The sequence below is a fragment of the Cetorhinus maximus genome, chromosome 21 (assembly GCF_964194155.1).
Source record: "Cetorhinus maximus chromosome 21, sCetMax3.hap1.1, whole genome shotgun sequence".
Taxonomy (NCBI): domain Eukaryota; kingdom Metazoa; phylum Chordata; class Chondrichthyes; order Lamniformes; family Cetorhinidae; genus Cetorhinus; species Cetorhinus maximus.
The window spans coordinates 84,820,716-84,843,039 of NC_135899.1; the positions used below are offsets into that span (position 1 = coordinate 84,820,716).

Below are 22,324 nucleotides of genomic sequence, written 5' to 3' on the forward strand. Positions count from 1 at the left end.
ATTTGTTGATTTCATGGACTTGACTGGTGAAACTAAAGTAATTTTTGTTGACCTGTATCTCATTTATCTCTGAATATTGCATTCTTATTACCTCCTACATCCTCAGAACTATAGGACGTAGTTTCCTCTTAGCTGCAAACACAACTTCTTACTTTATCCACTTAGCCAAATGCCAACCTGTCTCACTCACCATCCCAGTAAGAGTTGACTCTTTGCTAGAGTATAATCCATATGTGCCCATTATTTCCTATTACCTTGTCCACCAGGGGAGATACTCGTCGTTAATTGTAATTGTCAAAATAACATTGCAACAACTTATTAAATAATTGTTCAATGGTTATCCTCTAAAATGGACATAAAAGTCCAACTCCAAAGACTGGAACACAAAGATAAAAGCAAAATACTGCGGATGCTGGAAATCTGAAATAAAAGCAGAAAAATGCTGGAAAAACTCAGCAGGTCTGACGGCATCTGTGAAAAGAAACAGAGTTAACATTTTGAACCTGTATGACCCTTCTTCGGAGCTGTTTTTATTACTTGAGCACAAAACGAAGGCTGACCCTTCAGCACAGTTCTGACGGAATTCTGCACTGATGGAGGTGCCATCTTGCAGAAGAGACATTAAACTGAGGACCCACCTGTCCTCTCAGGTGGATGTAAATCATCCTTCGGCATGAGCAGGGAGTTCTCCCCGACGCCCTGCCAATATTTATTCCTCAACCAACATTGTTAAAAGAAATTTTCTGGTCAAGATTTCGTGACTGTTTGTGGGACCTTGCTGTGCTCAAGTTGGCTGAAACAATGAAAAATACTTTATTGGTAAAGCGCTTTGGAACATCTTGAGGTCATGAAAGACACAATATAAATGCAAGCCTTTCTTTCTTTTCAACAGTTACCACACTTGAAAAATTATTAATTGACCGTAAAAAAACTTTAGATTGTGAAAGGCGCTATACCAATGCCAGATCTTCCTTTCTTTCACATGTGCTCCCATATATTCTTTCTAATCTTTTCAAAGGTGGAGTAAGGAAGTGTTTGATAAAATAAGATGTCATACAAATTGTTTAACTGCTTTATTTCACAGACCTAAGTGAACACACACAGCAACAACTGTGATCAGACTCAGCTGCTTCAATCTGAACTTGTTTGTGTAATTATGTGTCCAGCCCCCTCCAAATCAGATAGTTCCGTTGCTTGACTTTAGTAAAATAATTTCTAACTATCCTTCTGCATTCAAACTTTTTGAGTTAGCAAAAGTCTGTCCTACCAGCTTATTGTTTAAAAACTTGACCGTCAGACGATCTCTCTGCATTCACAAAGAGCTGAGGTCCAATGCCAGACCAACCCTGCCAAGTGCTCAGGGTCAACAGATTGCCAAGACAGGCTAACAAAAGTGTTTATTGTTTTCAGCCTTTAGGGAGACTGCTTCAGTGTCTAGTTCAATTGCACATTTTGTGCCAGAATCTTTTCAACAAAAGTGTGCTTTAAAACACAACACTAAAACATAAATTACCAAATTCTTCCTGTGATGAAACAATGCTTTTATTTTAAAAAATACAGAATTTTGGTGTCTGACTTACACTTCAGAAACTTTCAGGATGGTTTATTCAATAAATTAAATGGCAACCCTACTTATTTTACAAAGGGATATATTAAATCACAGTTATGAACACTGCCAAATTACCCATTTTAGATTTGAAGTAAAATATTTCCTATGATGGCTCTGAAAACACACTGCCCAGTGTGAGAAAGAACACACTGACCAAAAAGGTCTCAGCTTGAATCCCTGGTCAGTTCTAAGTTAGTTCAGGTCTGCTAAGAACTTGTTAGGACTTCAATGTCTCTGAGCTAGAAGGATAAAGCCAGGTCAAGTTCCTAATCCTGATGCCATTCAGCAATGATGCTGAAAATTGCACTGGATACTAGGTGAAAACAATAAAGTGCTCATTGTCTATTCTCACAAAATACTTTAATTGAGGGCCCAGAGTGCTGCCACCACTCATGGAACTCTAGTACTTTCAGAAGAAGAGGTGAAAAAAATTAAGTAAAATCTATATGGTTAATAGTGACAAATCACCCATTTTCTCTCTGGAGCATCCCGTTGGTAGTTGGTCCACAAATGGCACCATGTCTTCAGCTGCCTAAGCACTAAGCTCTGGAATTTTCTCCTTAAACCTCTCTGCCTCTATCCCTCTTTTTCTCTCCTTCATTAAGACACTGTTTAAAACCTACCTCTTTGACCAAGTTTTTGGCCATCATCCCTGATATCTCCTTATGTGGTTTGGTATTTTGCTTTATAATGCCCCTGTGAAACACCTTGGGATATTTCATTAAGTTAAAGGCGCTATGTAAATGCAAGTTGTTGTTGATTGTTTTATTAGTGCAAATCATTGCCATGCAATTCACATTTCAAAATCAACACCTCATACTTTTTGATCATATATTAATATTCAGTGGCTCCTAAAACTTAATCCCCACTAGTCTCCCCATTGGCCCTCTCCTTGCAAAATTGCAACACTTCCTACTCTTGCCTATGGTGTGGTGGGTCAGGTTTCCTGTCTCACTTCCATGGCCTTATCCATGCCTGGGTAGCCCTGGAGGAAGGCTTGGTGCCCACTGGTTTGCTCAAGGGCTTCTGTCACTAGTTGGCACCACAGGGGCTGGAGGGTGTGGGGAGGGTAGTACAACTTATATTTATATACCACCTTTAATTTAATAAAACATCCCAAGGTGCTTTCGTGATTGTTATAAAACAACGTATGACATCGAGGACTGTAAGGAGATATTAGGTCAGGTGACCAAAAGCTTGGCCAAAGAGTTTTAAGAAGTGTCTTAAAGGAGGAAAGTTGGGTAGGAGACAGTGGGTTATAGGGAGGGAATTCCAGAACTTGGGGCAAGGCAACTGAAGGCATGGTCACAAAAGGCCGGGATTAGACGAGTGCAGATATCTCGGAGGGTTATGGGGTTGGATGAGACTACAGAGTTAGGAAGTGGCAAGGTCACAGAGGGATTTGAAAATAAAGAAATAATATCTAATTGCCCAAGTTTTCTTTGTTTTGCAGTTATTGGTTTTAAACTTGTTGTACTCGTTCTAGCGAAAAGGGTAAATAGGGTGGTCAACAGGACTTTAAACTAGAAAGTGGGGGGGGAGGGAAGGGTAAAACTCCAAGAAGTATGACTAATGGGAAACAAAGCAGCAGGTTAGCGTGTTGGGGGGTGGATTCAACTTCATGAAAAATTATGAAAGAACTGAAAAGAAAGGAGAGCCCAGGAGAGGCTATTAAAGTCTCCAGAACACAAAATAGGACAGAGTGTTTGGAAAGGGCTAGGAATCTAACTTCAAGCACATCAGATAAAGGGACGACAATAAGAAAGGGGACGGGAAATACAGGACTGAAGGTGTTGTATCTGAATGCACGCAGTATATGAAATAAAGTAAATGAGCTTGTGGTGCAGATTGAAATTGGCAGGTATGATGTGGTGGGCATCACGGAGACATGGCTGCAAGGGGATCAGGACTGGGAGCTAAATATCCAAGGATATACATCCTATCGAAAAGATAGGCAGGTTGGCAGAGGGGGTGGGGTTACTTTGTTAGTAAGAAATGAAATTAAATCGATAGCAAGAAATGACATAGGGTCAGATGATGTATAATCTGTGTTGGTAGAGTTGAGGAACCGCAAAGGTAAAAAAACCATAATGGGAGTTATGTACAGGCCTCCGAGCAATAGTCAGGATGTGGGGCACAAGGTACACCAGGAGATAGAAAAGGCGTGTAAGAAAGGCAAGGTTACAGTGATCATGGGGGATTTCAATATGCAGGTAGACTGGGAAAATCAGGTTGATAGTGGATCCCAAGAAAAGGAATTTGTGCAATGTCTACAAGATGGCTTTTTGGAGCAGCTTGTGGTGGAGCCCACTAGGGAACAGGCAATTCTAGATGTGTAGTGATCTAGTGATGTGTAATGAGGCAGATTTGATAAGGGAACTTAAGGTGAAGGAACCCTTAGGAGGAAGTGACCATAATATGATAGAATTTACCCTGCAATTTGAGAGGAAAAAGCTGGAATCAGATGTAACGGTATTACAATTGAATAAAGGCAGCTACAGAGGCATGAGGAAGGAGCTGGCCAGAATTGACTGGGAGATGAGCCTAGCGGGAAAGACAGTGGAACAGCAATGGCAGGAGTTTCTGGGAGTAATTTGGGAAACACAGCAGAAATTCGCCCCTAGGAAGAAGAAACATACTAAAGGGAGGACGAGGCAACCATGGCTGACAAGGGAAGTCAGGGACAGCATAAAAGCTAAAGAGAAAGCATACAATGTAGCGAAGAGCAGTGGGAAACCAGGGGATTGGGAAGCCTACAAAGACCAACAGAGGACAACTAAAAAAGAAATAAGGAGGGAGAAGTTTAAATATGAGGGTAAACTAGCCAGTAATATAAAAGAAGATTGCAAGAGTTTTTTTAGATATATAAAGGATAAGAGAGAGGCAAAAGTGGACATTGGGCTGCTGGAAAATGATGCTGGAGAAGTAGTAGTGGGGAACAAAGAAATGGCGGAGGAACTGAATAGGTACTTTGCGTCAGTCTTCACGGTGGAAGACACAAGTAACATCCCCAAAGTTCAAGAGAGTCGGTGGGGAAGAGGTGAGTATGGTGGCCATTACCAAGGAGAAGGTGTTAGGAAAACTGAAAGGTCTGAAGGTGGATAAATCACCTGGACCAGATGGATTACACCCCAGAGTTCTGAAGGAGATAGCTGAAGAGATAGTGGAGGCGTTAGTGGTGATCTTTCAGGAATCACTGGAGTCAGGGAGGGTCCCAGAGGACTGGAAAATCGCTAATGTAACCCCCCTGTTTAAGAAGGGAGTGAGGCAAAAGACGGGAAATTACAGGCCGATTAGCCTGACCTCGGTCGTTGGTAAGATTTTAGAGTCCATTATTAAGGATGAGATTTCAGAATACTTGGAAGTGCATGGTAAAATCGGGCAAAGTCAGCATGGTTTCATCAAGGGGAGGTCATGCCTGACAAATCTGTTAGAATTCTTTGAGGAGGTAACGAGTAGGTTAGACAAAGGAGAGCCAATGGATGTTATCTACTTGGACTTCTAGAAGGCATTTGACAAGGTGCCGCACAGGAGGCTGCTGAGTAAGATAAGAGCCCATGGTGTTAGAGGCAAGGTATTAGCATGGATAGAAGATTGGCTGTCTGGCAGGAGGCAGCGAGTGGGGATAAGGGGGTCTTTCTCAGGATGGTGGCTGATGACTGTTCCGCAGGGGTCAGTGTTGGGACCACAACTTTTCACTTTATACATTAATGATCTGGATGAAGGAACTGAGGGCACCATGGCTAAGTTTGCAGATGATACAAAGATAGGTGGAGGGACAGGTAGTATTGAGGAGGCGGGGAGGCTGCAGAAGGACTTGGACAGGTTAGCAGAATGGGCAAAGAAGTGGCAGATGGAATACAACGTGGGGAAGTGTGAGGTCCAGCACTTTGGTAAGAAGAATAGAGGCATAGACTATTTTCTAAATGGGGAGAGAATTCAGAAATCTGAAGTGCAAAAGGGACTTGGGAGTCCTAGTCCAGAATTCTCTTAAGGTTAACTTGCAGGTTGAGTCGGTAGTTAGGAAGGCAAATGCAAGGTTGGCATTTATTTCGAGAGGACTAGAATATAAAAGCAGGGATGTGCTGCTGAGGCTTTATAAGGCTCTGGTCAGACCACATTTAGAATATTGTGAGCAATTTTGAGCCCCGTATTTCAGGAAGGATGTGCTGGCCCTGGAGAGGGTCCAGAGGAGGTTCACGAGAACGATCCCAGAAATGAAAGGCTTAACGTATGAGGAACGTTTGAGGACTTTCTTCAGTCAATGGAGTTTAGAAGGATGAGGGGGGATCTGATTGAAACTTACAGAATACTGAAAGGCCTGGATTGGCTGGACGTGGGGAAGATGTTTCCATTAGTAGGAGAGACTAGGACCCGAGGGCACAGCCTCAGAGTAAAGGGAAGACGTTTTAGAACAGAGATGAGGAGAAACTTCTTTAGCCAGAGAGTGGTGAATCTATGGAATTCATTGCCACAGAAGGCTGTGGAGGCCAGGTCATTGAGCGTATTTAAGACCGAGATAGATAGGTTCTTGATTGGTAAGGGGATCAAAGGTTACTGGGAGAAGGCGGGAGAATGGGGTTGAGAAACATATCAGCCATGATTAAATGGCGGAGTAGACTCGATGGGCCGAATGGCCTAATTTCTGCTCCGATGTCTTATGGTCTTACTTCTCTAAAAGGGGCCATTTTTATTGGGTATTTTTTGTTTTGTTTGGACGACGTTGAGGTTGATGGCATTAGGAGAACTCCACTAGCTCCATGCGGTTGCATTAGAAAAATTGCAACACTTTCGCGGCGGGAAGGAGCGCAGCTTGAATCACGTGACCCATAGAGGGGCGGGGCAAGTGGAAATCACAGGGTGCAGCGCGACGATTTAATGGCGGCCGTTGACTCATAGCGACTGAAGAGGCGGGATGAGGCCGGAGTCAAGGGGCGCATCAGCCTGCGGATTCTCACCCGCCGACTCTTAACTGTTTTTGTCGCAGAAGATTTAGCGCCTGGCTTCTTTTCATGTCAAACAGTTAGTGCAGTTTATTATTTTATTGTTGTTGTGCGCGCTCGGGTGAAGCAGGCTCGATGGGGCAACGAGGACGCAGGCCCCGAGTGTCCTTTGCCAAATAGTGAGTATCGGCTGACAATAGCGGCCGCGCATGCGCTTGAGCTCGCAAGTGATGCTTCCTGCTAAATAATGTCCTTGTGTACAATGAGCAGGACAGAAGTTAACTCCTGCAGTCCAACAATATTTAGGATAGACATAACCTTTAGTTGTTAAGTTTCCTGTTCTAATGTTTCAATGTTAATGCTGCAACGTGAAATTAAATTAATTGTAACTCAGAAAACGTATATTTAAGGTCCAAGCATAGTTCATTGAAGTGTTCAGATCTTATGTTTACTTGGTAAGTCGAATTGATTTTAGTACATTGTGTCGATTGAGAGAATTTTATGTTAAAACATTGGGACAGCGTGGTTGACCTGGTGTTGGCTTTAAAACCAATAACAAGCTGTTAGCGTAACTTTTTTGAATTCATTCATAGGATGTGGGTGTTGATGGTAAGGCTAGTGTTTATTTCCATCCCTAATTGCACTTGAGAAGGTGGTGGTGAACAGCCTTGTTGAATACAACTGAGTGGCTTTTTAGGTCATTTCAGATGGCAGCTAAAAGTCAGTCACATTGCTGTGGGTTTGGAGTCATATTTAGGCCATACTGGGTAAGAATGATAGATTTCCTTTCCTGGATGACATTGTTGTAAAATCTCATCTGGTTAACCAATGTTGGTTACATGGTCACCACTACTGATAATAGCAGATGGAGATGGTGTAATATTAATGTCACTGAAAGGAAAAAGAAATGTATGTGAAAGAATAAAGAAAAAAAATTCCACATCTGTTTAATTAAATTGAATTTAAATTCTGCAGCTGTCATGATGAAATTTGAACTTGTGTTTTTGGATCATTAGCCTGGGCTTCTGAATTACTAGTCCCTTAAAAACACTATGCAACTGTTCCCATGGTTAGGTTGCAGACCCCTAATTCTCTTTGTTTTTGGACATTGAAGCTCGTCTGTGTATTTCCAGAATTCCTATTTTCAATGGATGTTCAATATTTGCAGTTTTTTTTCCAGTTTATCTCATACAGGGTTTGCCATTTAAATTTGTTTTTCTATTAAATTTTTTTTTGTTGAATGATCTTTAATAAAACTCATCGTTTGTTATCTACTATGAAAGAGTGTTTTAGTTCAGTTAAATTCTGTGCTTTAATTGCTAAAGGGAAGATCTGCTGTAAGTTTACTCCCTGATGTGTTGCTTTGTTTCTGGTATCTCGAATAAACAATCAAAAGTTCTATTCTATTGATAGAAATTTATAAACAGAAAATGCTGAAAATAAACAGTGGTCTGATCGGCATCTGTAACCAAAGCAGGAGAGTCAGGGCTATAAGGAACAAGCCGGAAGGTGGGCTTGAGGCTAAGATCAGATCAGCCATGATCTTATTGAATGGCAGAGCAGGCTAAACTGAAATTAAAAATCAGGTGAGCATTTTAGTGGTTGATTAAAAAGGGAAATATTGCTTGAAAAAAGAGATGTTGAAGCTTTTCACCTTGCACTCATCAGGACACTTTGCAAGAATGCCAATATAAGGGGAAAACAATTTATACTGTATGAGAACAGAGTGCTGAATGGTAGAGATGTTGTCATGGAAAATTTCTGTCTGTACAGAACAGCTAGAAGTCAGTCACATTGTGTTTTAATGTATGTAGATTCCAGTACATGCAAATGCACCACACTATGAACATGACTGACAATCTTAAATTGGTTGCCAGCATAATGTTTAGCACACCTGAGGATTATTTAGCAAATGTTGTCCAATCGTGGAATCACAACTTATGTTGGACACTGTGTTTTGAGTTTTGCAAGCATGGGTTGGCTGGGTATGGTCTGTACCCTGCATGTTGTGAACAGCGGCTAGGACATGCTGTTTGATATGATCAGCCAGCCTTTGGGACATAGGGACTACATACCTAAAGTCACACTGGCACTGTTCAGCTAAACAAAATAAGTGACAGCCATTCGCTGACTCATTCCTCTGGGCAATGCCTTGACCAATCGGGGTCAAGCTGTCTGGTTTAAATTTCAAACAATGCTTGGCAGTTCACTGTCAGTCACTATCACTGGTGCATTCTCCATGGCACCGCCCCAACCAATCAGTCCACTTGCCAACCAATCAGCACTCTGTTCTCATACAGTGTAAATTGTTATTTTCCCCTTATATTGGTATTCTTGCAGTGTCCTGATGAGTGCAAGATGAAAAGCTTTGACATGTCTCTCTTTTTTTCAGCAATGCTCAAGTTCTGTACTACCAAACAACAAAAAAGGGAAGTGACAATGCAACAGATTTTCTAGTGATGGGGAGATCGAGTTATTGAATTAATAGAACTGTCAGATGATATGAAGGATCATCTAGATTGGCAATGGAAAGTCGTAAAAAGAATGAGCAAACGAATAGGCCCAAATAAACAAAAAAGTGAGAAAGTAGCGGGGTGGCAGAGCTGTAGATGCAGCAGGTCACAAATGAAAACAGAAAATAATGAAAATAAAATGGTGGGTCTGCCAGTGCCAAAAGGAGAACAAACAAGCCAACACCGTTTGTGTAGACCCACTACTCTTGTGTTCTGACATATGATCAACACCCACATCCCCAACAATGACCAACTGATCCCATGTAACCAGCGCCTTCTGTAGTATTGCACAGACCTGTGCTTACTATTGTCAGTGTTTTGAGCAGGGGCTGTACAGTGTTCAGGAGAGAGTTGAGGTACTGTTGCTGAAATTTGAGTTGAAATAATGTAGTAGGTCAACGATGGAAAGGTCAGAATGGAATGAGAAGAGAAGTTAGTGTTGAGCTGCAGTGTGGTCAGGGTCACGCTGGCAAATATTTTCATTCATCAGGCTGATTGTTAATAACCTTGGGGTTTATTAAATTGTGCTGTAAATGACACATCTGTGCTAAGTGTATCCATAAACATTCTACACTTAAAGGATAGCTGCTTATTGCTCCTATTTGTGTAATGTTAATGAAAAGGCTAACTTTAACTTCTACTTATTTAAGGTGTGGTGGCATCCAGCAGCTGTAAATATCATGCTGTTGAACAGTTTGACAATGATATGACAACTAAAGACTGCATTTCCAAATTGAATACGTTCAAACACATCTTTTTATAGACTTTCAAGAGCATGAATTGTAAACATATAGCACTTCTCAGCTATCAGCTTCAGTTGAAATTTGTCCAAGATATTTTGGCAATGAGCTAACATTGTTCTCCATTATGTGTTTGAGTGGCATGCTGCCACGCTTGCAGTTGGTAAAATTCTTTCTTGAAATTAAATTGTTACCCAACGGAGTTTACAGAGATCCCATCATCTTCCTCAACCATGTTTGTCTTAATTTGTAGTCTTGGAAATACCTACTGTGCATTGTGTAGAGCTGATCCATGACTTGTAATTCAAGTAGTTGGGACAACCACACCTTTGACTCGCCTTTTAACTTCTCCATAAGCTGCTGTGTGCTCACGATCAAATCATATTTTCAACTACTTGGATGGCCTTTTCCTCTACTTCTAGGCCTGAACAAAAATATTGGCTTTGCTAAATACTGTTTCACAAGTACAGCGATCAACTTGATGATTAATTTGATGTTTAGGAAGCCAGTTAGTATCCGAAGAGAGTTTTGCAGTAATGACAATTCATGAGGATGTTATTGACTGACGACATTTTGTGTCTGTGAAATGTGACACTGACGTGCTCCTTGGGAAGCAAACAGCAGAATGACACCTATGACCAGGTTCATGCTGTGGACACTGGTAGAATCTTGGTGAAGCTCATGGTGGCAATGAAGCTGTGACAGAGTAATTAATACATGTGACTAATAAAAAGTGGCAAAATCCTATGGCCTCATGTTATATGAATATGGCACTGTTGCTTTTTCAATGTTGGTGGCATCTGTAGAGGGGTAACAGTATTCTTGGAGATGGATGACTGGTTACCTAAGTTTAGCAATGTCTAGGGGGTTAAGCTTTCATAGTGGATGTCATTTGAGTTGCTAATCAGTAGAACATTAAGAAAATTAAAAGGTTCCATGTTCTCGATTAAGATTCTATAAACAAATAAAGAGAAGGATACCTCAAGAATGGGTAGGGCCAATGGGGATCATCAAGAGATATTAAGTGCTATGTTCCAGTTTTTAATGTATTATGGTTTTGGGAATGAAAAGGACTGAAGGGGAGAATTAATTAGGATAACTATAAAGTAGAATTTTAAAAAATTGGTGAAACTCAAAAGTGGAAGAGGCACAAGGCCCTTATTGACTTCCCTCAGGATTTTAGATGGATGCAAAGTGGAATTAACAGAAACTCGAACCACAATATGTTAGAGAAGCTAGAATAACTTGGTTTAGGCTTGGACAGGAGCTTAATATTCCTGGTGTAGGGATAAGAAGGAACAGTGTTATCTTTCAATTTAGGATGAATAATTCTTTAGCTCTATGTGATAGAAATTAACTCTTTTTCCCTGGTGTGTTTATTGTAGTCAGGTTGTGTAGGTCTTCAGCCAGTCTGGAGTTAGGTTATATATGTTCAGATGATTATTTGTGCTTTAGTTACAGACATGGGGTATATGTCAGCTGCCCTTTTTGCTTCTGCCCATCCGGGACTGGTTTTACCCATTTATAGAAAACTTTAGTTTACTACATGTATTTGTACTACACTGGTTATTGCACTTTCAGGAGATACAGGGAACAAGAAAAGGTGGCTCTTCATTGCACTAAAATGTGAGGATCGTTAATGAGATTGTGTTAAGTTTGATCCATTTGGATAGAATTAAGAACTAGAAAAGGAAATAGTACAGCTATTGTGCATTACAGGCCATCAAGCAGTGAAGATGGAGGGTCGGGGTGGGCGATCTGTAGAAAGTTCAAGAACTGTGCAAAAACAGCAGGACAATAATAGGTGGTTTTAACTATTCCAAGATAGAGTGGCAGTAAAGGCAAAGCATCTTATAAAAATGCAGAATGCTTTTAAGAATACATATACCTAGATCAGTGCTTCTGGTCCAAAAGGGTAAAAAACATAAAAGCAAAATACTGCGGATGCTGGAAATCTAGAACAAAAACAAAAATACCTGGAAAAACTCAGCAGGTCTGACAGCATCTGCAGAGACTAATACAGCTGATGTTTCGAGTCCGTATGACCCTTCATCAGAACTAAGGAAATAGAGAAATGGAGTGAAGTATAAGCTGGTAGAGGGAGGTGGGACAGGTGGAGCTCGATCAGTAAAAAACATAATTGTTTGAAAGGCATTGGTGAGAATAGGAGAAAATTTGGGGAAAAGATATATCGCTACATTCAATGCAAGAACAGAAAAGGATATTGAAGATAAAAGGAAAGATGCTGAACATATGAACATACAATTGGGAGCAGGATTCGGCCACTTGGCCCCCTGAGTCTGCTCTGCCATTCAATAAGATCTGATCTGATAACCTCCCGCCTACCCCTGATAATCTTTGACCCCCTTGTTTATCAAGAATCTGCCTACCTCTGCCTTAAAAACATTCAAAGACTCTGCTTCCAGTAAGGGAGTTCCAAAGACTCTCAACCCTCAGGAAAAATATTTTCCTCTTCCCCTTATTTTTAAACCTCATTCTAGATTCTCCCTCAAGAGGAAACATCCTCTCCACATCCACCCTGTCAAGACCCCTCATGATCTTATGTTTCTAAACTCTATCAGATGCAAGCCTAGCCTGTTCAATCTTTCCTCATAAGACAACCTGCCCATTCCTGGTATGAGTTCGGTAAACCTTTGAACTGCTAATGCAGTTACATCCTTCCTTAAATACCAATACTTTTTTTATTCGTTCATATGGATGTGGCTAGGCCAGCATTTATTGCCCATCCTTGTTCAGAGGATCTGTGGGTCAGTGTGGGTCTGGAGTCACTCCAGGTAAGGATGGTAGATTTCCTTCCCTAAAGGAGATTAGTGGACCAGATGGGTTTTTATGACAATTGGCAATAATTTCACCATCAGACTTTTAATTCCAGATTTTTATTGAATTCAAATTTCACCATCTCTTGTGGTGGGATTTGAACCTGGGTCCCCAGAACATTACCCTGGGTCTCTGCAATACCAGTCCAGCAACAATACCACTATGCCACTGCCTCCATGTACACAGTCCACCGTTACTGTACACAGTACTCCAGATACAGTCTCGCCACTGTCCTGTACAAGTGAAGCATAACCTCCTAGGTTTTATATTCAGTTCCTCTTGCAATAAATGAGAACATTCTATTAGCTTTCCTAATTACTTGCTGTACCTGCATAGAACCTTTTGTGATTCATACACTAGGATACCCAGACCCCTCTGCAAAAGAGCAACCCTCACTTAACTAAACGATTTGGCTCACCAGCTAGGTGGAAAAGTTTGAGATAAACAGATAAGCATTGGGAAATCTTTGTATAACTGCAAAATAATTTTTTATAAGCAAAAAGAATACATTAATCTATTTAGATTAAAACAAAGCCAAAACTGAAATAGGTGACACGGTTTTGCTTAACAATACGGAAGATAATCATGAGAAATATATGAAGTATAGTTGGGAAGTTAAGAGATATGGGCTAAAAGGGGGAAAATGTTTGTTGATAATATAAAAGCCCTTACTATTTCCTTTTATAAGCGAGGACAGAAAGGAATAGTTAGTGCAGCCCTGCTCAGGGATGAATGAGGGAGCCTGATTGTGGAGGATGAACCTATGACTGAGGTGCCAAAACATGACTTGCATCATCACTTTTGTAAAAACAAATGCATACTAGAGGATACAAAATAATTTGGATAATTCTCAAAGGAAATTGGTTCTGGAAAAAATAGCAGAACTAGAGGTTGGTTAAGTTGCTTATCCCTGATGGCTGGTGTCCCAGGTTGTTGAAAGCAGTCAGAAAAAGACAGTGGAGCCTCTGGCCACAGCTTTTCAATCATACTTCTGTGTGCAAATTATATCACAGAACTGGAATGTAGCCAACACAACACCTTTTCTTGAAAGAGGGAGAAGAGAAGCCAGTCACTGTAGACTGGCTACTCTTAACATCAATTATGGACAAACTATTAGAATCCATAAAATAAGTGAGCACTTAGTCATTTGTGGGTTGGTCAAGGATAGCCAATATTAATTTGCCATGTGACAGATTTTAGGTTGTTTTTAAGTAATCAATTGAATAGATAATGAAAATGCAGTAGGCGCTCTGTATATGGATTTTTGCAACATTTTTGATGAGTCTCACAGGTGTCTTGTTAGAAAAGATCAAGCATACTGTATTAAAAATAATATAGCAGTATGGTTAGAAAGTTGGTTGACAGCCTTGGAGTAAGGTTTGAAGTGGTGTACCCCAAGGGTCAGTGCTGGATATTCCAGGTATATGTTCAGGATTTGGACTTGGGAATGTGATATCTACCTTTGTCATCAGTAAATTTCAATATGATGAAAAGCAGGAAGACCTCCAAAAGGTTTCAGGAATGCAGACATTTTGCAGAATGGGTGAGCTAATAGGGTTTTTTTTATTCTGGGTGTCACTGGCAAAGGTGGCATTTGTTGCCTATCCCTATTGCGAAGTTGGTGGTGAGCTGCCTTGAACTTCTGCAGTCCATCTGGCATGCGTACTCCCACATTGCTGTTAGAAAGTTCCAGGAATTTTATCTACCGACAGTGAAGAAAGGACAATATAGTTGAGTCAGGAGGATGTGTGGATTGGAGGGGAACTTGCAGGTAGCGGTGTTCCCATGCACCTGCTGTCCTTGTCTGAAGTTGTAGAGCTTGTGGGTTTGGAACGTGCTGTCCAAGGACCCTTGGTAAGTTTCTGTAGTGCTTCTTGTAGATGCACATTGCTGCCGTTGTGTGAATGGTGCACAGGCTTTGGGAGTCAGGAGGTGAGTTACGAATGCAGAATTCCCAGTCTCTGACTTGCTCACAGTATTTATGTGGCTGCAGCTGCCTTCTGCTTTCACAGCCAGTGAGACGCAGTCTCCCTTCGCTTGTTCTGCTGTTGAGGATGTTTTGGACTGCAGTTTATCTGGCAGCTACCCCTGACCTTGCTGCAATGGATGGCCCTACCAGGAGCAAGGAGTTCCCAATGGCATCGCTCAAGAGATTGTTGGAGCGCATAAACCTCTCCACCACATCATTGGAAATCCATGGGTGCTTTCAGCTCGACACGTCACTGAAATCTGACCACCAACTGTCAAGCTCGTGTGGGTGATGACGGTGCCCCAAGGCCCCCATGTTAAGCCAAGTCACAAGCAGGCTTCTACCAGAGTCCACTTGCCAAGTCCTGTGGCAATAGAAAATTGGCAGTGGGGGCAGGGCTGTGAACCTGGGAGTTCCTGCACGTTGGACATATATATTGAGACAGGTGTCTTTTGGCAGCAGCACCTGTGACTGAGCAGGCCTCTTGGGATACCCTCTGCTCACTCAATGTGGGAAGAGGCTAGAAAAGGTGCCCCAAAAATAGGCTGTCCCACTTTCTCCTGACTGGGGAACCACACCCTGTAGGATCACCATCTTTCTTTGACCATAAAGAAAACTCTAAATTTTGCAATTTGGAATGTTAGAATACTCATAGATAATCCTGAGTGACTGTCCAGAAAGAAGAACTGCACTTGTATCACATGAACTATCAAGACTCCAAATTGATATTGCCACTCTAGGTGAGAACCACCACCTTGGGGAGGGGCAGCTGAAAGAACAAGCAGGAGGATACACCTACTGAAAAGGAAAGGTTGACAGTGACACTTGTATCTGTGGAGTGGGTTTTGCCATCTGGAATAAGGTCTTGGATGTGCTACCAGAACTCCCAATTGTATAAATGAAAGGCTCATGACACTTCACTACAGCTTGGCCTTAATCAATATGCCACCATCATCAGCACTTATGCCCAACGCTTGACTCCAATGAAGATGTTAAGGAAAAGCTCTATTATGACCTTGAAGTTCTCACTGCCATCCCAAAAGAAGGAAAAATCATCCTTCTGGGAGACTTCAATGCCAGAATTGCCTGTGACTCCAATGTCTGGAGAGGAACCATTGGGGAAAGCGGTGTGGGGAAAGCCAACGCAAATTGCATCCTTCTGCTGACAGTGTGCTCAGCATAGCCTCATTATAATAAACACCCTCTTCTGACAGAAGGATAAATACAAAACTACATTGAGGCATCCTAGATTATGTCATTGTTCGAGTCAAAATCTAATTGATGTCTGTATCACTCGATGCGTGCAGGGGACTGATGCCTGCTGGGCAGATCGTTGACTTGTTCAATTGGTGATACACATCTACCTAGCACCAAGACATCACAAGAACCAAAAGTCCTAAAAGGGAGAAGATCAATGTCTCAACCCTAAAGCAGCTGACTGAAAAAAGAATTTCAAATGCAGATTTCAACCAATTTGGAAAATTTTCAACATCAGTCTCAATTTCAGAACTGGGATCGAATAAAATCAGCTGTAGTAGACTCCTGTGTCCAGACCATTGGGTTCAAGCATCATTGTCACCAGGGTAGGTTCGATGAAAACCTGGAACAAATTGAGCAGCTGCCTTTGCCTGGCAGAACAACCCAAAGTCTCAAGTCAAGAAAGCAGCATTCAACATCTCAAGGCTGACGCCCAAGACAAATCTGAAGATGAAAGACAAGTGGGTGGAAAGAGGGCCTAAGAGATCCAACAATATGCTGAACATCTTGACATGTAAAACTTTTTTCAAGCCACCAAGGCCATCTTATAGGCCAAGATCAAAGCACGGTGTCTCTCTTCAGGATGACAGTGCTATCTGTCAAGGCTGGAAGGAATATTTTCAGCAACTCCTCAACTGTGAATCCACAGTGGTAGTTGATACTGTCCAGGCTATCTCGCAGTATCCTGTAGTAGAATCCATGGGTGAACCACCAACGATGGGAGGGCTGCAGCAAGCAATTAAACGTATGAAAAACAGCAATCAACCTTGAGGGCAATTAGGGGATGAGCAGTAAATGCTGTCCTAGCCAGCGAAGCCCACATCCCTTGAAAGAATAAAATATAAAAACCAAAGCCTGTGGCCCTCCATCGCATTCCAGCTGAGATGTTCAAAGCTGGTGGGCTTCTGTTCACATCAAGACTCCATTCACTCATTCTGTGGATTTGAAGAAAAAGAACTCACCGCCCACCCATACAGCATGTCTGTGTGATAGTACTTAAAATCTACCTGACCAGTGGCTATTCATCCCATCAAAGGTCAACTGCTCTCTGGTGTGAGTATTAAATACCCGCTAGATAGAAAACGCTTTTTAACCTCCGTCACCTCCATGCCAAAACTAAACTGGCCACCATATACCTACATGATCTACAGTATATAGATGACTGCAGTGTTGTTGCTTACACTGTGCCAGATTTGCAAACCACTCTCAATCTCTTCAGTTCTGCATACAAGAGCCTTGTCTGTCCTTGAATGTTGCCAAAACAAAGCTCTTATCAACCCAGACCTAGACAGTCAAATATTCCACCTCCCATATATGTTGAAGGAGAGACTCTTGAATGCGTTGAGCACTTCCTATACCTATGCAGCCACCTCTCTCAAGGGCCACCATTGACGAAGAGATTCAACACCGAATCAGCTGTGCCAGCTCAGCTTTCTACAAACTGGGACAGCGAGTGTTTGACGACAAAGGCCTCTGCAGATCAACAGAAGTCCTAGCGTGCACAGCAGTTGTCATCACCACACTCCTGTGCTGTAGTAAGACCTGCACTGTGTATCAGTGACATATGAGTGCTAGAGAAATTCCACCAGCAATGCCTCCGCTGCATCCTCCGAATTCAATTGAAGGACTGTTGAACAAATGCTAGTGTCCTCCTCGAAGCCAACTCTAGAAGCATTCAGGCAAAACTGCAAAATCAACTGTGATGGACTGGAATCTGTGTTCGGTTGGTCGAAAAGCATCTCCTTCACCAGGTCATAGAATCATATCCTGCTTTCTCAACTCTCAAATGGGCCAGAGTCCCAAGGGAGAACAAAGAGAACACTGCAAAGGCACTTTGAAGTTCTCCTTGAAGTGTGGCAATATTGCACTAGTGACTGGGAGGAGTTTGCCAATTATTAAAAATGATAACTCATCCATTAAGCTGCATCATGCAGCCTGGGAAGAGGTTCCTGCAGTCAGCATCGCTGTGAAGCAGCCTGGGAAGAGCATCCTGCAGTCAGCATCGCTGTGAGCACTGGAATGCTGCTTTGGGAGTTTGGTGAGGAGGGAACGAAGTGATCCTTGAGTACCGTGAGTACGGTCGGGTAAGTATTACTTTTATCGCTTATAGATTTTAAGGCCTTATTTTGTGGTTCATCGTTTGTAAGGGCTATATTCTGTAACAACGAGGAGCAGGGCAGAAGGGCCCTAGAGTAATTGATATTGTTTGATATTAAATATCTTCCAAAAGATTTAATTTAAAGGGGAATGTCATGACAGGAGAGCTCAAAGCCGTGGTGTGCTCCTCCCGGGAAAGTTCCCGAAAATCGGGAACATTTCCAGTGCCCGAGGCCAGCACGTGTGCAGGAAGTGTCTCCAGCTGTAGCTCCTGGAAGCCCGGGTTTCAGAGCTGGAGCGGTGGCTGGGGACACTGTGGAGCATCTGTGAGGCGGAGAGTATCGTGGTTAGCACGTATAGAAAAGTGGTCACACCGCAGGCTAAGAGCCCACAGGCAGGAAGGGAATGGGTGACCACCAGGCAGAGCAAGAGGACTAGGCAGGCAGTTCAGGAATCTCCTGTGGCTATTCCCCTGCAAAACAGATATACCACTCTGGGCACTGTTGAGGGGAATGGTCTCTCGGGGGGGGGGGGGGGGGGGGAAGCAGCAACAGCCAAAATTCGTTGCACCACAGTTGGCTCTGCTGCACAGGGGAGGAGTAAAAAGCGTGGGAATGCAATAGTTATAGGGGATTCAATTGTAAGGGGGATAGGTGTTTTTGTGGCCGCAAACGAGACTCCAGGATGGTATGTTGCCTCCCTGGCGCTAGGGTCAAGGATGTCTCAGAGCAGCTATAGGACATTCTGAATGGGAAGGGTGAACAGCCAGTGGTTGTGGTACATATTGGTACAGACGACACAGGTTCTTAAAAAAAGGGATGCGGTCCTAAAAGCAGAATATAGGGGGTTAGGAAATAAGTTGAAAAGTAGAACCTCAAAGGTCGTGATCTCAGGATTACTACCAGTGCCACGTGCTAGGCAGAGTAGAAATAGCAGGATATATTGGATGAATACGTGGCTAAAGAGATGGTGTGAGGGGGAGGGTTTCAGATTCCTGGGACATTGGGACTGGTTCTGGGGGAGGTGGGACCAGTACAAACTGGACAGGTTACACCTGGGCAGGACTGGGACTGATGTTCAAGGGGGAATATTTGCTAGAGTGGTTGGGGAGGGTTTAAACTAAAATGACAGGGGGATGGGAACCTATGCAAGGAGTCAAAGGAGGGGGAATCAAGGACAAGAACAAAAGACAGAAAGAGGAATAAGAAAAGTGATAGGCAGAGAAATCAAGGGCAAGAATCAAACAGGGCCTCAGTGAAAAATGGTAGGAATGGGACAAGTAATGTTAAAAAGACAAGCCTTAAGGCTTTGTGCCTTAACGCGAGGAGCATTTGCAATAAAGTGGATGAATTAACCGTGCAAATAGATGTAAACAGCTATGATATAGTTGGGATTGCGGAGACATGGCTGCAGGGTGACCAGGGATGGGAACTGAACATCTGGGCACATTCAGTATTTAGGAAGGACAGATAAAAAGGAAAAGGCGGTGGAATTGCATTGCTGGTTAAAGAGGAAATTAATGCAATAGTGAGGAAAGATATGAGCTCCGACGATGTGGAATCTGTATGGGTAGAGCTGAGAAACACTAAGGGGCAAAAAACGTTAGTGGGGGTTGTATATAGACCCCCAAACTGTAGTGGTGATGTTGAGAATGGCATTAAATAGGAAATTAGAGACGCAGGCAATAAAGGAACATCTGTAATTATGGGTGACTTTAATCTGCATATAGATTGGGCAAATCAAATCAGTAACAATACTGTAAAGGAGGAATTCCTGGAGTGTATACGGGATGGTTTTCTGGACCAATACGTTGAGGAACCAGCTAGAGAACAGGCCATCCTAGACTGGGTATTGTGTAATGAGAGGAATAATTGGCAATCTAGTTGTGTGAGGCCCCTTGGGGATGAGTGACCATAATATGGTAGAATTCTTCATCAAGATGGAGAGTGATGTAGTTGATTCTGAGACTAGGGTCCTGAATCTTAATAAAGGAAACTACGATGGTATGAGGCGTGAGTTGGCTATGATGGATTGGGAAATGTTATTTAAAGGGATGACGGTGGATGGGTAATGGCAAACATTTGAAGAGCGCATGGGTGAACTGCAACAATTGTTTATTTCTGTCTGGCGCAAAAGTAAAACAAAAGTAGCCAAACCATGGCTTACAAGGGAAATTAGAGATAGTATTAGATCCAAGGAAGAGGCATACAAATTGGCCAGAAAAAACAACAGACCTGAGGATTGGGAGCAGTTTAGAATTCAGCAAAGGAGGACTAAGGGATTGATTTAAGAAGGGGGGAAATAGAGTAAGAGAGGAAGCTTGCGGGGAACATAAAAGCTGACTGTAAAAGTTTCTATAGGTATTTGAAGAGAAAAAGGTTGGTGAAGACAAATGTAGGTCCCTTACAGTCAGAAACAGGGGAATTTATAATGGGGAACAAAGAAATGGCTGACCAACTAAATCCATACTTTGGTTCTGTCTTCACAAAGGAGGACAAATAACATACCAGAAATGTTGGGGAACACAGGGTTTAGTGAGAGGGAGGAACTGAAAGAAATCAGTATTAGTAGGGAAATGGTATTGGGGAAATTGATGGGATTGAAGGCTGATTAAATCCCCAGGGCCTGATAATCTACATCCCAGAGTACTTAAGGAAGTGGCCTTGAAATAGTGGATGCATTGGTGGTCATCATCCGAGATTCAATAGACTCTGGAACAGTTCCTACATATTGGAGGGTAGCTAATGTAACCCCACTATTTAAAAAGGACCAATACGTTGAAGAACCAACTAGAGAACAGGCCATCCTAGATTGGGTATTGTGTAATGAGAAAGGAATAATTGGTAATCTACTTGTGCGAGGCCCCTTGGGGATGAGCCATTATAGAGTCCATTATAAAAGATTTAATAGCTGAGCACTTGGAAAACAGTGGCAGAATCGGACAGAGTCAGCATGGATTTACGAAAGGGAAATCATGCTTGACAAATCTACTGGAATTTTTCGAGGATGTAACTAGTAGAGTTGATGAGGAGCCAGTGGATATAGTTTATTTGGACTTTCAGAAGGCTTTCGATGAAGTCTCACATAAGAGATTAGTGTGTAAAATTAAAGCGCATATGATTAGGGTTAGGTGTATTGAGATGGATAGAAAACTGGTTGGCAGACAGGAAACAGAGTAGGAATAAATGGGTCTTTTTTCAAACAGCAGGCAGTGACTAGTGGGGTACCGCAGGGATTGGTGCTGGGACCCCAACTATTCACAATACATATTAATGATTTAGATGAGGGAACTAACTGTAATATCTCCAAATTTGCAGATGACACAAGGCTGGGTGGGAGGGTGAGCTGTGAGGAGGATGCAGAGATGCTTCAGTGTGATTTGGACAAGCTGAGTGAGTTGGCAAATGCATGGCAGACGCAGTATAATGTGGATAAATGTGAGATTATCCACTTTGGTAGCAAAAACAGGAAGGCAGATTATTATCTAGCTATAAATTGAGAGAGGGGAATGTGCAACAAGACCTGGGTGTCCTTGTACACCAGTTGCTGAAGGTAAGCATGCAGGTACAGCAGGTGTTAAAGAAGGGAAATGGTATGTTGGCCTTCATAGCGAGAGGAACTAAGTACAGGTACAGCGATGTCTTGCTGCAATTATACAGGGCCTTGGTGAGACCACACCTGGAATATTGTGTGCAGTTTTGGCCTCCTTATCTGAGGAAGGATGTTCTTGCAGGAAGGAGTGCAGCGAAGGTTTACCAGACTGATTCCTGGGATGGCGGGACTGACATATGAGGAGAGATTGAGTCGGTTAGGATTATATTCGCTGGAGTTCAGAAGAATGAGGGGGGGGTGGGATCTCATAGAAACCTATAAAATTCTAACAGGACTAAACACGGTAGATGCAGGAAGGATGTTCCTGATGGTGGGGGAGTCTAGAACCAGGGGTCACATTCTGAGGATAGGGGGTAGACCATTTAGGACTGAGATGAGGAGAAATTTCTTCACCCAGAGAGTGGTGAGCCTGTGAAATTCGCTACCACCGAAAGTAGTTGAGGCCAAAACATTGTATGTTTTCAAGAAGGAGTTAGATATAGCTCTTGGGGCGAAAGGGATCAAAGGATATGGGGAGAAAGCGGGAGCAGGCTATTGAGCTGGATGTTGACCCATGATCATGATGAATGGTGGAGCAGGGCCGAATGGACTACTCCTCCTATTTTCTATGTTTAATGATGAAGTAGATCGGAGGCAGGGACGAAAAGAAGAGGAAGGAAATCTTGTACTCCAGATCACTACCTCATGGGACCAATGTGTCCAAAGAGAAACCCTGCCTGTTCAGTCACCTGAAAACCAATGGCAGA

General features: G+C 42.5%; 1 protein-coding gene across 3 annotated transcripts in view; it reads left to right on the forward strand.

Annotated features, from left to right (window-relative positions):
* Positions 1 to 6,451: 6,451 nt before the first annotated feature.
* The window catches only part of LOC144696090 (protein phosphatase EYA3-like), a 64,922-nt gene continuing 49,049 nt past the window's right edge, over positions 6,452 to 22,324 (forward strand). For 2 of the 3 annotated variants that reach the window (XM_078567339.1, XM_078567341.1), the window contains exon 1: positions 6,452 to 6,731. The gene's annotated coding sequence lies outside the window, so the exon portion shown is untranslated. The remainder of the gene's footprint in view (positions 6,732 to 22,324) is intronic. The other variant, XM_078567340.1, reaches the window with a different exon arrangement.